This window comes from Stegodyphus dumicola, chromosome X1, assembly GCF_044657685.1.
Source record: "Stegodyphus dumicola isolate Sdum_Otavi_A_Nest chromosome X1, ASM4465768v1".
Taxonomy (NCBI): domain Eukaryota; kingdom Metazoa; phylum Arthropoda; class Arachnida; order Araneae; family Eresidae; genus Stegodyphus; species Stegodyphus dumicola.
This window is the reverse complement of record NC_140780.1, coordinates 44,269,181-44,285,611: the sequence shown is the minus strand read 5'-3', so window position 1 is coordinate 44,285,611 and position 16,431 is coordinate 44,269,181. Positions and strand designations below refer to the sequence as shown.

The 16,431-nt window shown below is 31.6% G+C and overlaps 1 long non-coding RNA gene across 2 annotated transcripts; it reads left to right on the top strand.

Annotated features, from left to right (window-relative positions):
* The first annotated feature begins 3,615 nt into the window (after positions 1-3,615).
* Positions 3,616-6,579, top strand: LOC146993130 (uncharacterized). Of its 2 annotated transcripts, none has more exons than XR_015038715.1 (2): positions 3,616-3,795; positions 6,438-6,579. It is a non-coding gene; the product is annotated as an uncharacterized LOC146993130 (long non-coding RNA). The 2 variants fall into 2 exon arrangements; XR_015038714.1 differs by lacking the exon at positions 6,438-6,579 and adding an exon at positions 4,656-4,827.
* The last annotated feature ends 9,852 nt before the right edge of the window (positions 6,580-16,431 follow it).

The window sequence follows — 16,431 nt, the reverse complement described above, 5'->3', positions numbered from 1 at the left end:
CAAGTGCCTGTCTAAACCAGAGAGGAATTATTGTGTCACCAGGAAAGAGTTGCTCGCCATAGTCAAAGCTGTAGAACAGTTCCATCACTATCTATACGGCAGAAAATTCCTGCTCCGCACCGATCATGCATCATTGACCTGGCTTTTAAATTTCAAGAATCCTGAGGGTCAAATAGCCAGGTGGATACAGAGACTCCAAGAATATGACATCACTATCCGTCATCGTAAGGGATCATCACACGGAAACGCCGACGCCCTGTCTAGAAGACCTTGCCAAGAAAGCTGCCGATATTGTTCCAGGGTGGAAGCGAAATACGAGCTGCTGACTCCGGTCGCAAGACAAATTACAACATCAACATCGGCTGATCGAGAACCGTGGAGTGATGATGAAGTCAGGAAAGACCAGCTGGAAGACCGCGATATTAAACCCATAATTGATTTAATGGAGTCATCAAACAGAAAACCTACCAGGCAGGACATTTCTATCTGTAGTCCTACAGCCAAACAATATTGGGCACTCTGGGATTCACTTCACATTCGAAACGGCGTCTTATACCGGAAATTCGAATCGGATGATGGGAAGACGTTCCGATGGCAACTTATACTTCCAAGATCCCGCATTCCTGATGCCCTTAAAGAGTTACATAGCACCCCTACTGGAGGTCACTTTGGAATAATGAAGACCTTGCAGAGAGTTCGTGAGCGCTTTTACTGGAATAATGCAAAGGATGACGTGCAAAAGTGGTGCCGATCTTGCGATGCCTGTGCAGGTCGGAAAGGACCGAGGAGACGCAGCCGAGGCTAGCTGCAACGTTACAACGTAGGGGCGCCTTTTGAACGTATCGCCTTTGACATCCTGGGACCTCTGCCACGAACTGCTGATGGCAACAAATACATACTCGTTGTCATTGATTACTTCACCAAGTGGCCTGAAGCTTATCCTATTCCTGATCAAGAGGCTGTCACAGTAACTGAGGTAATGATACAGCACTGGATTTCCAGGTTCGGAGTGCCTCTTCAGTTACATTCCGATCAGGGAAGGAATTTTGTTTCGGCAGTAATCAAAGAACTATGCAAACTACTCGGCATTGACAAAACTCAAACGACGCCATTGCATCCCCAGTCGGACGGCATGGTAGAGAGGTTCAATCGAACCATCCTTAATAACCTCTCATTAGTGGTTTCCAGAAACCAACAGGACTGGGACAAGAAATTAATTACCACTCTTTTTACTGGCTTACCGCAGTGCTGTCCACGAGACTACCGGCTATTCTCCATCACAGATGCTCTTCGGTCGTGACCTTCGTCTGCCTTGTGATCTATTGTTTAGCCGTCCTCCGGATGCTCCTTCATTCTCTGAGGAACATATTCAAGATCTCCAGGCCCGGTTCGAAGTGATGCACAACTTTGTACGAGAGCGAGTCAACTTGGCGACGGAGAAGATGAAGACCCGCTACGACACAAGAGCTACTGAACATCAGTTCCACGAAGGAGACAAGGTGTGGTTGTGGAATCCGACTCGACGGAAAGGACTTTGTCCGAAATTACAGTCACCTTGGGATGGCCCGTATACAGTCCTAAAAAGGCTGAATGACGTCGTGGTTCGGATTCGTAAGTCTTCGAACTCTAAACCTAAAGTCGTTCATTACGACAGGTTAGCTCATTACTATGGCCATAGTACGTAATGTAAATAATTGTAAATAGTATCAGACCATGGTCCTTTTTGTTTATAAATGTGTATTTGATTTGATTTGCATTTAGTATTTGATTTGTATTTAGTATTTGATTTGCATTTAGTATTTGATTTGTATTTAGTATTTGTTTTGTATTTAGTATTTGATAGTATTTGATTTGTATTTAGTATTTGTTTTGTATTTAGTATTTGATAGCATTTGATTTGTTTAAGTTAGTTATTGCATTTATTGTTTATATTGTTTGATATTGTAATGTAATGTTTATGCCTCAGTTGCATTTATGCCACAGTTGTAAGTTTAGCTTCCTGTCCAGGGATTGTACTGCCCGGGACGTGCAGTCCTTGGGAAGGGGGCAGTGTTACGAATTTGGTATTTAAAAAGCTAATGTTAGTTCAATTATAAATTAAATGGTTTTATTTCTCGCGCAGTGCAGCGCGTGACGAATATTAAAAGAAAGCTAAGCCGGAAAAATTAAAAATACAAGAGCGCGTGCGTTAAATAAATAAATATCTCTTTTTGATTTCGAGAAAGTGCTGGAAAATTCTAGCGCGTGATTTTAAAATCTTATAAAAGGAGGAAAACATCTCAGTTTGTAGTAGTTGCTTAGTTTGTTGTTGTTTAGAAAACTACTGTTGTTGATTGTAGCGAATTCGCGGATTAGCGTTCTTTAGCTGTTTTGAATTACGTTCTATTGGACATTTGAGTAGTTAAAAGATAACTATTGTGAGATATTGTAATACTGCATGATAATTTGAGAAAATTTAAGCATTTTTGTTGTGATAATAATAAATTTTTGTTCATTTTTCATCGGACTTGTGCATTCATTTCATAACGAATCCGTACGCACGCAACAATATGCTTGACTATCCAAAATTGCAAGAGCTTTCCGAATATTTTTTAGTTGAATTTTTACTGTACACACATTTCAGTATTTATATCGTCAAAATTGCACAGACACACACTTGAACTTTCTTTTTCGTTCATTACACAAACATGCAATCACACTGCACAAGCATGTATGGAAATTCTTAACACATTTAGTAATCCTGATAATTGATTACACATTTAGTAAATAAAACAAAATATTTTAATGTATAACAAATGAATAAAGTTATAAAACAGAGCATAATACTACAGTTACGAAGATACTTAATGTTATAAAAGTTAAGTAATTTTAGTTTTTCACCAAAGCAATGAAATATTTTGATAATTATGAAGTTCCTTGTATATCTTTATAAATGAACTTTATTGCTGTTTTAAGCAATTAAACAACTGTCCAAGTTATTTTAATACTTTTGAAATATATACACTAAAAGAAACATTAAAATATATTAATCTATTTGTCAACCTTGATTTTGGTATAGTCTGCAGAATGCTTCGTAGTTTTTAAGCACACAGAGGCACTGCAATTCTTTCTTATTCCTTGATCTAAAGTTTTCTGCAAGTTTGTTTTTTTTTTTTAATTTATTTATTTATTAAAATATCTGGGTTGGCACACATACAATTTTTGTATAGGGACTTCAGATGTGGATAAGTTTTGCGAACACTCGTTTGTTTTACTGGCTTCGCTGAATTTTGCGATGAATGCATCACATTTATTGCGGAGCCTTCCAAATTTTTCATACTGTTAATGCATCAGCAGTGAATTATTCACCTCTTTGCTCAAGTACACTACGGCGATAAACAACTATTCACTAAAGATTTTACTTAAATTTCCACTCATAATAATTTAAATTGCAAAAATCTCACAATTAGCACCCAAACACACTAATCAACACCACAGTTCTTTCGAAAACGCGCCGTAGTAGTCAAAAGTGGGGTACGCCGTCTTGCCTAAGGCTCCTATATACCAGGCTGAATCATCAGGCATTCGCGCTCCCAAGTGGGAGATTTAATGGCGGCTGAGTGGTTACGATGCAACAATTTTTTGTGTTTTTTTTTGTGTAAAATGGGCGGATGTACAGCTATTAATTGTTCAAATCATTCACGGAAAGGTCATACATTGGTAAAATTTCCTAAAAATGAAGAAAGAAGAAAAATATGGGTAAATAATTGCCGAAGAGACAATTGGAAACCTGGTCCAGGCGCTGAACTTTGCTTAGTAAGTATAATGTTAATTACGCCTTCATTTAGAGTTTATATCTTCTCTGATGTTTATAATGTGCAAGTAAAGTGAAATTCTTGTGTACAATAACCTGAGTATCTGCTAATTTCTGTAATAATAGCTATAATTAAATTAGTCTAGGGTTAATGTACCCGTCGCCAAACATCGCCAATGTAGATGTTTTGAACATGGAAAAGAAATTTCTCTTCTAATATAAAGCGCGGATTTTGTTTTCCTGTGCTAATTGTGGAATTTATACTAATGTAACTTGAAAATCATTAGCATATTGAAATTTATTAAAAAATAAATAATAATTTGGAAAGTCAAGATAAAATCTGAATGTTTGCTAAAGATATATGTAACATTATACTATAGTTGCAATATCGTTGGAATGATATATAATTTTTTCTTTATTTTATAATCACTATTGTTAAAAAGTTAGATGAGTTGTTTATGCACGGTGCCCACTACTGTTTCTTGGTTAAAATAACTTCCAGAATTTTGACATTGACATCTGAAGTCAATAGAATAAATTGAATAGTGTGAGACAAAATATATATAATCTGACTTCAATAATTGCAATGATTGTGCAAGTTTATTTATAATCACAGTATTATACAATTTGGCAATGGAGTAAAGATTTAGAAATGAAGGCAGAACATTCAAATTAGTATTTTCTTGTTTCTAATATATAGAAATATAGTCTATTTTCCAGTATAAAAGTTTTACTTAAAAGTATGGGAAAGCAGATTTGTTTCATACATGATCTTTATAATACTGGTATGAAATGAATGAATTTTAATCTGTAAACAATTTTTTGTTAATATTGAAATGCGTTTCTTTGGGTACATTTTTAGGCACTTGTGGATCATGTCAGACAACATGCAATAGAAAAAAGATGTCCGTGTGCATAAATTTTCCCATTGTGTTACTTCATTTTATCTAAATTTCAAGGATAATTCTTTTCATTTTTATATGGCATGTTATCAGTATAAAGGCTAGTGAAAATAAATTGGTATGTGTATCTGTTTTTGAAGTGTAATGCTTAAATAAAAAGATGGTGTGTGTTTCTTCATTTAAACAAAATTTCAAGGATAGTATTTTTCACTGTTGTACGGTTTGTTATTTCTCAATGTAAAGTGTAACAAGGGGAAAAAAACTGGTATGGTATATCTGTTTTTTAAGCATGATAATTTCTTTAGTGATGCATATATATAGAGAGAAGGTGTTTGGTCCAACTGAAGTTATAATAAATCTAATTTTACTAGATCTCTCCCTCCCCTCAGGTGTAGAAAATTTTCAAGTGCAGAAAGTTTATTTGCAGAATTAATTCATTTCTGATAAACTTATTATCATTAATTTTTTATATAACATGTTATTAAGTTACACATTTGACTACTGTGTAATAAAATTGTATTTAGGGCAAAAAATTAACTATAATTTTGCATCTGGTGACTAATATCATATGCTTCTAAGAATATTACTTTAACTTTTTTCATAATTTTTGTATTTCAGGAACATGAAACTGTTATTTTGATATACTTAAATAATAAAAGTGTGTATCTGAATCAATTAATGGATACAAATATTTTACAGTTATTTTTAGAAGATATTTGCCATATCGCTTCTAATAATTCATAAAGTAAGTTAAAATATAGGTAAATAATTTGGCGCAGAATTCAAATTTAGGGTTTAAAATATAGTCAATCATAAGACTAAATGATTTTTATTGTCATGATTTGCTTGGGCTTAAGAATGTACTTTTCGCCCGGTGGAAATTGTCATCAAACTGTCCTGAACAGGCTTTTTGTTGATAATAACTTCCAGGCTTATCAGTACCTCCTTTTGAGTGGAGGGTATGCAAATATGGTACCCAATTTAAATTACATTGTGATTGTAATAATATTGTGGTATTAAATAAGTGATTATAATTACAATTTAGGTAATTGCATTGTAATTATATTACATTGTATCTGTGAACTCTTAATTTCATTACTTTATGCAATTATGTTGTAAGTGCATAATCTAATTGCAATAATATAATCTATTCGCAATTACAAAATAATTATAAATGCAGTTACATCTTAAATAGAGGCCATTTTAATACTTTTAAATTTTCGCAAGATAACTTCCCATTAAGGTTCATTTGGAGGAAACTATGCAAATACTAAAAAAGAAGTTATGCAATTTACATATTTTGTACTGTACTTTCTTGTTATAATGTTGTTCAATATATCTTCAATACTTTTGTAAATTTAACAACATTCTTTGCAATCACTGTGGTGCTTTAAAAAGAAGTTTCTAGTTATGCTTTCTAATAAGAATGGGTTTTAATTTAAGTATTATGTATAATAACTAGCAGTTAAAAAAACTTGACTGCATGAAAATGCTGTTGCTGTGTAAAATAAAAAATAAGCTTTCTTTTATGCTTTGAAATGAATTACATGTGGTTAAGTCGTCCTTTTACAATTTAAGAATGTGGTTAACACACATTCTTAAATTGGACAGGTTTTATCTAAATTATTAGTATAAAATATATAAACTATGAATTATTTTGTAACATAACTCAAATTACAAAATTCATTCTATATACATTCAAAGTTATTATCTTTTATGGAATAACTGTTTTTTTAATTTAGGTAAAAACTGGATTTTTAGAAGTATTACAAATACAATGCAACACAAAGGTGATCTGATTGAAGAGGAAGGACTTTTTATTACGGTTTCTAGTTCGTATTTATATTACATTTGATGAAAAGCATCCAAAACACAGAATGCTGTACTTTCCTCTTCCATATATGTTATGAAATATTTCACACATTTAAAAGAAAGTGTTTCTTCAGAATCTTGCACAATTATTTCCATGTACCTCAGACTTAAATGACAACATATTCTTAAGTTATTTTTTTAGTATGAATTTACAGTGTTTTTATGGAAATTTTTGTTAAAATGTCATTAAGATAAATTTATTTGCACACTCTACGCTTTAACTATTTCCCCATTTGACACTATTGAAAGTTTTTATTCATATCTTATTTATTATAGTCTGCTAACGAAACTGAAACATCTAAAGAATAAGTTATTTTGAATATGTTTACAAAATATACGCGAAATTTTTATTTAAGTGAAAACGTCTATATACTATTCGAGAATTAATAAATTATCCGAAAAGTTTATATGCGCTGAATACCGCGCGTCTATAAAATAAATCTTTAAGAAAACAGCAGACATTCAGCCAGCGTGTGCGATAAACGCGCCAAAATTGGTAGCGCGTTCACTCCCTCGCCAAGAGAGAAACGTTGGTGATTCAGCCTGGTTTAGAGGAGCCTTAGTCTTGCCAGGTGAAACTAGTCGATATTTCCGTGACGTCAAAAATTCGAAAAATGGGGTGCTGGCTGAATGTCTGCTGTTTTTTTAAAGATTTATTTTATAGACGCGCGGCATTCAGCGCACATAAACTTTTCGGATAATTTATTAATTCTCGAATAGTATATAGACGTTTTCACTTAAATAAAAATTTCGCGTATATTTTGTAAACATATTCAAAATAACTTATTCTTTAGATGTTTCAGTTTTGTTAGCAGACTAAAATAAATAAGATATGAATAAAAACTTTCAATAGTGTCAAATGGGGAAATAGTTAAAGCGTAGAGTGTGCAAATAAATTTATCTTAATGACATTTTAACAAAAATTTCCATAAAAACACTAAATTCATACTAAAAAAATAACTTAAGAATATGTTGTCATTTTAGTCTGAGGTATATGGAAATAATTGTGCAAGACTCTGTGTGAAATATTTCATAACATATATGGAAGAAGAAAGTACAGCATTCTGTGTTTTGGATGATTTTCACCAAATGTAATATAAATACGAACTAGAAACCGTAATAAAAAGTCCTTCCTCTCCAATCAGATCACCTTTGTGTTGCATTGTATTTGTAATACTTCTAAAGATCCAATTTTTACCTAAATTAAAAAACAGTTATTCCATAAAAGATAATAAGTTTGAACGTATATAGAATTAATTTTGTAATTTGAGTTATGTTACAAAATAATTCATAGTTTATATATTTTATACTAATAATTTAGATAAAACCTGCCCAATTTAAGAATGTGTGTTAACCACATTCTTAAATTGTAAAAGGACGACTTAACCCCACGTAATTCATTTCAAAGCATAAAAGAAAGCTTATTTTCTATTTTACACAGCAACAGCATTTTCATGCAGTCAAGGTTTTTTAATTGCTAGTTATTATACATAATACTTAATTTTTAACACATTCTTATTAGAAAGCATAACTAAGAAACTTCTTCTTAAAGCACCACAGTGACTGCAAAGAATGTCGTTAAATTTACAAAAGTATTGAAGATATATTGAACAGCATTATAAAAAGAAACTACTGTACAAAATATGTAAATTTAGCATAATTTCTTTTTTAGTATTTGCATAGTTTCCTCCAAATGAACCTTAATGGGAAGTTATCTTGCGAAAATTTAAAAGCATTAAAATGGCCTCTATTTAAGATGTAACTGCATTTATAATTATTTTGTAATTGCGAATAGATTATATTATTGCAATTAGATTATGCACTTACAACATAATTGCATAAAGTAATGAAATTAAGAGTTCACAGATACAATGTAATATAATTACAATGCAATTATCTAAATTGTAATTATAATCACTTATTTAATACCACAATATTATTACAATCACAATGTAATTTAAATTGGGTACTATATTTGTATACCCTCCACTCAAAAGGAGGTACTGATAAGCCTGGAAGTTATTATCAACAAAAAGCCTGCTCAGGACAGTTTGATGACAATTTCCACCGGGCGAAAAGTACATTCTTAAGCCCAGGCAAATCATGACAATAAAAATCATTTAGTCTCATGATTCACTATATTTCAAACCCTAAATTTGAATTCTGCACCAAATTATTTACCTATATTTTAACATACTTTATGAATTATTAGAAGCGATATGGCAAATATCTTCTAAAAATAACTTTAAAATATTTGTATCCATTAATTGATTCAGATACACACTTTTATTATTTAAGTATATCAAAATAACAGTTTCATGTTCCTGAAATACAAAAATTATGAAAAAAGTTAAAAGTAATATTCTTAGAAGCATATGATATTAGTCACCAGCTGCAAAATAGTTAATTTTTTGCCCTAAATACAAGTTTATTACACAGTAGTCAAACGTGTAACTTAATAACATGTTATATAAAAAATTAATGATAATCAGTTTATCAGAAATGAATTAATTCTGCAAATAAACTTTCTGCATTTGAAAATTTTCTACACCTGAGGGGAGAAAGAGATCTAGTAAAATTAGATTTATTATAACTTCAGTTGGACCAAATACCTTCTCTCTATATATATGCATCACTACAGAAATAAATAAAATTATCATGCTTAAAAAAACAGATGTACCATACCAGTTTTTTTTCCCTTGTTACCCTTTACATTGAGAAATAACAAACAGTACAACGCTGAAAAATACTATCCTTGAAATTTTGTTTAAATGAAGAAACACACACCATCTTTTTATTTAAGCATTACACTTCAAAAACAGATACACATACCAATTTATTTTCACTAGACTTTATACTGATAACATGCCATATAAAAATGAAAATAATTATCCTTGAAATTTAGATAAAATGAAGTAACACAATGGGAAAATTTATGCACACGGACATCTTTTCTCTATTGCATGTTGTCTAACATGATCCACAAGTGCCTAAAAATGTATCCAAAGAAACACATTTCAATATTAACAAAAAATTGTTTACAGATTAAAATTCATTTATTTCATACCAGTATTATAAAGATCATGCATGAAACAAATCTGCTTTCCCATACTTTTAAGTAAAACTTAATTGAAATTGTATACTGGAAAATACGCTATATTTCTATATATTAGAAACAAGAAAATAATACCATAATAATATACTCATAGCCTAGCAGAAAGTAACATATATAACATCAAACACAGAAATTTATATACTCGTAGCCTAGGAAAAAGTAATACATATTACATAAAACACATAAATTATTTAATATAAAACATACATACCTTCTAAAATTCTTTTACTTTTTGTTTCTTATTGGCCGATGCTGATGAATATGAAACGTTATGGGCTCTTTTGTTGATAAGATGCTGTGTAAGGCCTTTGCATCTAGTAATGAAAAAATTATCAATAATTACTTTCTTAAGATTACAGCATTCTGGCATGGCCACATGTGTACATTTATCGATTATTCTTTCAACTAATTCTTTTGTGATGACTGATTGTAAACGAAGGAGTACATCTTTACATTTTTGAAATTCTCGTTCAGCTTCCCTACATATTCGATACATTCCTGAAGAGATGACCTTCAGTCCACCTTTATTGCTATGTTTTGTAAGAATTGTGCGATGCTCGGGTATGTCAGGTTCCAGCATGTCCTCTGAAATGGTCATAGCTGTTTTACAATTTTCACATATGCTTTTTTTTTTCAACAACTTATTATATATGGCTCCTGCGATGTAATGTATATCATTTTCTTCCACAGCTGGGGGCAAGCGACGTTTCACTGCCACTGCAGAAGAGGTAGATGGCACTACAGAATTGGAGATAGGATGCAAGACCTCCTTTCTGATAGCAACCTCTAATTCAGAAGCATCAAAGAGGCTGTGGTCACTTTCAGAACAATAATTTGGATTATTGATATCTGAAATGAACTGTGATAGGCACACTAATTTCAGTGCTCTCTTGGCTTGCAAAGCAGTAGGCTTTGCACCCGACTTTCGTCTAATCTGTGAAAAGGCATTTTCCAGCGCATCTTGTGTCAACCTGCCTGGTAAGAAAAATGTAAACCCCTCGGAAAATAATTCTTTTGAGAGTTTCACAACACTCAATGTGCTCATAATAATGCCAGTTTGAAATGGCTTCCATGCTTTCCCAAACTGAACAGTTCCAGTCACATGAATGAATTTCAATAAAATATTAAATTTCTCATCTTGATTTTTGATAGTGATGCCTTTTTTTGGATGCCTTGCAGTCATAATTGTAAACCATTCTGCTACAAGTCTCAGCCACCATGCAGAAGTTAATGTTTCTTTTGCAACTTGGTGTAAAATAACTGCTTTTTCAATAGCAGCAGCTGTTTTTACAGAAAACAATTGCACAGCAGATGCCACATTCATCGAGGAAAAGTGTGTTGGGAAGAGATGAACTCTGTTCAAGTGATGTAGGGCAGCATCTGATTCTATCTCACTTGACCAGAGTCGTTTCACATACACTGAAGCTACTATCCTCGATGGCAAGGCATGCTGCTGGCGAAATTCCTCTGGTAATATCATAATACTTGAAAGAAATGCATTTATCATGTTTTTAATGAGATGTGGTACATCTGCAATACTGTGAATGAAAACATCAGGTCCTCCAATATTGTAATTTGTCTTCCTATCTATCCTAGAGATAGATACATCCAATGACGACCACATTGCTCTGTTATTGCTTTCCATATCTGAAACAGAGGCTCTTACAGTTAAACCTATTTCTGTAGCTGCTACTACAGTTCTATGAATTAGATCTTTCATGTCAGAACCTGATGTTGAAGACCCTGTTAATTCATTGGCAACAATCTGTTTCCATGATGTTTTAAGGCCTCTTAGCAACTGCAGGTTTTCCTAACGTAACATTTTCAATGAATGACTTAGACGATGTATCAAAATCTTGATATGAAGCTATTTCCATTTCGTCAACTAAAAGGCGGCAGTTCCTATCAAGAGCATCCAATGAATGAACTTTTGTCTTGAGGAAAAAAAACAAATTTTCTAAAATGCCGAAATTTATTTTTATTTCCCTAATCCTCCTGTTCAAGGTACTGTACGATGGTGCTGGATATCCAGTACTTCTGAGGTAATTATATCCATGTTTGCCCAAAGCAAATCGCATCTTCAGTCCTTTTATAATGGACTTTTCTGACCAGTTCCTTTTTGACTGCACAGCAAGGGCTCCTACTTGCTCATCGAACAAAAATGATGTCAATTTTGCATCTTTTTCTTGAAGCTGTTGCTCAAGGAATTCTATTTTTTTTAACAACTCTTCATTTGAAGCAGGTAGAGTTTCCTAAATTCAAAAAGAAATAGTAAACATGTTATGCTGTGATTATTTTTTTAAACAATGGTTGGATGAATTAATATATTTGTAATAACAATGATTTTTTCAACAACTTTTTTGGAGAATATTAAATAATTTACCACTTCAGTATTTGGCTTAGGACATCTTACTTCTCTTATCCTCTTGTCAGTTACAGATGGTGGTGGATTTGGAATGCTAAAGAGTGTTTTCTTAGTTTTTTCTATCTTTGCATAGTGACTCAAATTGAGATACCTCAAAATGATCCTGTAAATACATAAAGTAATAAAAAAAGTATACAAAATAAATAAAAGTACAAAAAACAAACCACACAGTGAGGTTGTGCCAAAGGCAGCAAGCATGAACTGTAAGTAAGTATAGGCAATAAATAAATATGCAGGTAATTAAATTAGGCCCAGTATTATAAAAAACTGAAACAATAAACAAACCATGTCTAACATATCAGCAGCAGCATCTTGTAAGCTTGGGCAGAATTTAATTATCCAATATTTATTTTTTGCCTATAATTTGAAGTGTTCTTTAGAACATTATCCAAAAATTAAATGAAGTAGTGTTTTGCTATAACATTAAAAACAACTAAAATAAAACTTTATATTTCTTGCTATAATGCTCTTACAATAGATAAGAAAATAAGAGTTCACTTCACCCAACTTTTAAGATACTAGGCCGATAAATACATTTATAATTAGAGCAGACTATGATTCTTGTTATAATTGTAGTAATGTTTATTGCTCTAATTGAAATATTTAATTTTTAATTCTCTAATCATTCAAAACATAGCCCTAATTTCAGAGCACAGTGCCAACATGCATTTTAAAAAGCATCAAGGCCAGTTTAAACGACAATTTTTTAAATTACATCGGCACAGACATATCCAATTCAAGTTATTAAAAACTCTAGAACGTAGTTCAGTAGCTTTCTGAATTTGTAGGCAATTTTTTATTTAGAGATGACAACACAAAATAACGCTTCAGAAAATATTATTTATCATGTATAAAAATCTGTTTTGTAACAGATCAGTAATTGTTATTCATGAAAGGATTTTGGCTTGGCCTTTGAAATTCATCATTACAGGCAGATTTATTTGATTGTTATGCATGCATTAAACACTACACATGCATTAAAAACACTACAATTATTTTTGAAAAATACACATGCAGTTTCACAAGTTTTCTGTGCTTATTTGAATGTTCTGCATTCATTTCTAAATCTTTACTCTTATTATCTTTTTAAAATTGCCAAATTGTATAATACTGTGATTATAAATATATGGTACTTGCAATTATTGAAGTCAGATTATATATATTTTGTCTCATACTATTCAATTTATTCTATTGACTTCAGATGTCAATGTCAAAATTCTGGAAGTTATTTTAACCAAGAAACAGTAGTGGGGACCGTGCATAAACAACTCATCTAACTTTTTAACAACAGTGATTATAAAATAAAGAAAAAATTATATATCATTCCAACGATATTGCAACTATAGTATAATGTTACATATATCTCTAGCAAACATTCAGATTTTATCTTGACTTTCCAAATTATTATTTATTTTTTAATAAATTTCAATATGCTAATGATTTTCATGTTACATTAGTATAAATTCCACAATTAGCACAGGAAAACAAAATCTGCGCTTTATATTAGAAGAGAAATTTCTTTTCCACATTCAAAACATCCACATTGGCGATGTTTGGCGACGGGTACATTAACCCTAGACTAATTTAATTATAGCTATTTTTACAGAAATTAGCAGATACTCAGGTTATTGTACACAAGAATTTCACTTTACTTGCACATTATAAACATCAGAGAAGATATAAACTCTAAATGAAGGCGTAATTAACATTATACTTACTAAGCAAAGTTCAGCGCCTGGACCAGGTTTCCAATTGTCTCTTCGGCAATTATTTACCCATATTTTCCTTCTTTCTTCATTTTTAGGAAATTTTACCAATGTATGACCTTTCCGTGAATGATTTGAACAATTAATAGCTGCACATCCGCCCATTTTACCCAAAAAAAACACAAAAAATTGTTGCACCATAACCACACAGCCGCCATTAAATCTCCCACTTGGGATCGCGAATGCCTGATGATTCAGCCTGGTATATAGGAGCCTTAGGAAATACGCAGCGGCGTCCATGTTTGTGACTTCAAAACATTGCATTACGGCAGTGACATGTACGTGTTTCTAAGCTGTTCCGTGCATTTATTTTCCAGTAAAATTATGTTAAATTTATAATGAAATCCCCCGCTATTGTTGAATTTTTGTTTTAAAGTAATAAAGATGATATCCATAATTTATTATGTACAGCAAATTGTTAAGAAATAGTTCGAAATCTAAATGCATGCGCATAACATTAAAGCCTTTAAAAAATGATGTTTCTGCATATTTCACGGATTCGCTTAGGTTAGAAAATAAATCTTAATAAAATAAAACAGAATTCATTGATTTCAGTTTATGCGCATTTCATATTTATTAATCTCAAAGAAACTGCCTTTAATTAAGTTGAATTACAGAAATACACCTATATAAGTTTTTGGATACATCTTTCCACATGTTCAAGTGTGTAAATATTTTACTTAATTTTATCACTATACTGCTCAGAAATTTGTAAGTTTATACAAAAAATTTTTAACAACAGAACAGTTTATCTTAAAAAAATGAATAATAATTAATATATAAAGAAAAGCATTGCTTTATTTAACACCTTTACAATTAATAAAAATAGTAACAATTGATTTCTTACTTTTCATGAAAGTTATAAAACGAATTAACTAAAACTTTCAAATTATACAATTTAAATCCTACCATATAGCATTGTATCTTAAGGAACGAAGATACCAGCTATAAACAGAAACATTAAAATGTATTTAATATATTTTGATTATAGTTATATTAAATAACCTATTTTAAGCCCTTTTTTTCACATCTGGAAAGAAAACCACATGACATTGTGATATTTTTTGACATAGTTGTCATATTACATAAAAAAAAAGAAAATTAATACTTACGTGTGAAAAATAATGCCCGGAATTTTTTTCGAGAATCTATTTGTGCATCCATATGCAATACAAGCTGACATGCTTCAAAAAGAAAAGAAAAAAATGTTGCAATGACAGACTTCCTTGCACAAGTCACGGTGATAACAGGAAGATGGCCGCCAAGCTTCACCGTTTGAGTTGAACCTTCCCTCCTTCTATTCTAACCTCCTTGGGGAAAAAAGGCAAGCTCTCGTAGACACAATAGCCCCGTTCACAAGAGCAGATTCGACCGGTAGCGAAAACCGGTTCTTCCAACGTGTCCCGTTCACATGGGACAAGCATTAACTGCCTCGCCGAATTGGAGGTAGAACTAGGTTGAATGTTTCTTACCTCTCGGGAGCAGGGCAAATGGGGAGATTTCCCGTACTATACTGCGCGGTTCACTTAATTTTAGTTACTGCTCGCTGGACTGTCAGCGAAACAATCGCGCTGATAGATGTCTGGGGATGTGATAGCATCCCCCCCAAAATTAGACAGAACTGTACAAGATACGGAAATTATAGGCAAATACAGACAAGGTTTATCTGATGCTAGGTAATCCAAAAATATCGTTCAAATTAAAACTAAAGTTAAAACAAGTGCATATCGGCTTCAACGCAAAAAGGGACTCGGTACCTTTTGAATGATTTTTTTTTTAAAATTTAAGCATTTTCATCTACTTAATAATTATGAATCATCCATTTAATAATTATGAATATTATTAAATGGTTTTGTGAGACAAAATAATTTTGAGCTGAAAAAAAGTTTTTGCTAGCATTTTTTTAATTTAAATTTTTGAAGAAAAATTTTACGATTAAAATGTCTTTCTTCTCCTACAATTTTCAATGTCTCCCCCCAGTTTTTTATTGTATTTATTAGAGTGTTCTTAATAACTTCAAGGAATGATTTTGCAATTAATGAATTAGTTTCTGAGGGGGGAAAAATACACTTTTATCTAAAATCTTTAAAACAAATATGATCTCAGTCACATTTTCATTTCAAATAATTTTTTCCGAAAGTATTTTGCAAAATCCATCCTTGTTTCTATAAAGTATATAATTTTATATAAGCAGTAAAAATAATAAAAAATTTAATCCATACCTGTATATGTTTTAGGAGTAAAAGGATTTATTGGAAAAAGTGCAAAAGTTTCTCAGTTTGCATTTGCAGTTTAAAGAATTCAAACTGTCTAAATAGACATTTAATCATTTCAAATCTTTAAAATTTTATTACTGAATTTCAATATACACACATGTATATAAATCAAACCTAGTGCTATTTATTCAATTGGTAAATATAAACATAAATTACAATCCTTTTTTTAAAACCTTATGTGGCCAGAAAAATTGCAAAAACTCATAAAACGCAAGCAGAATTTTTCTTTACCTGTTTTTTTGTAAAACACGTTCAAAACAATTTTAATACATTAATTACTTA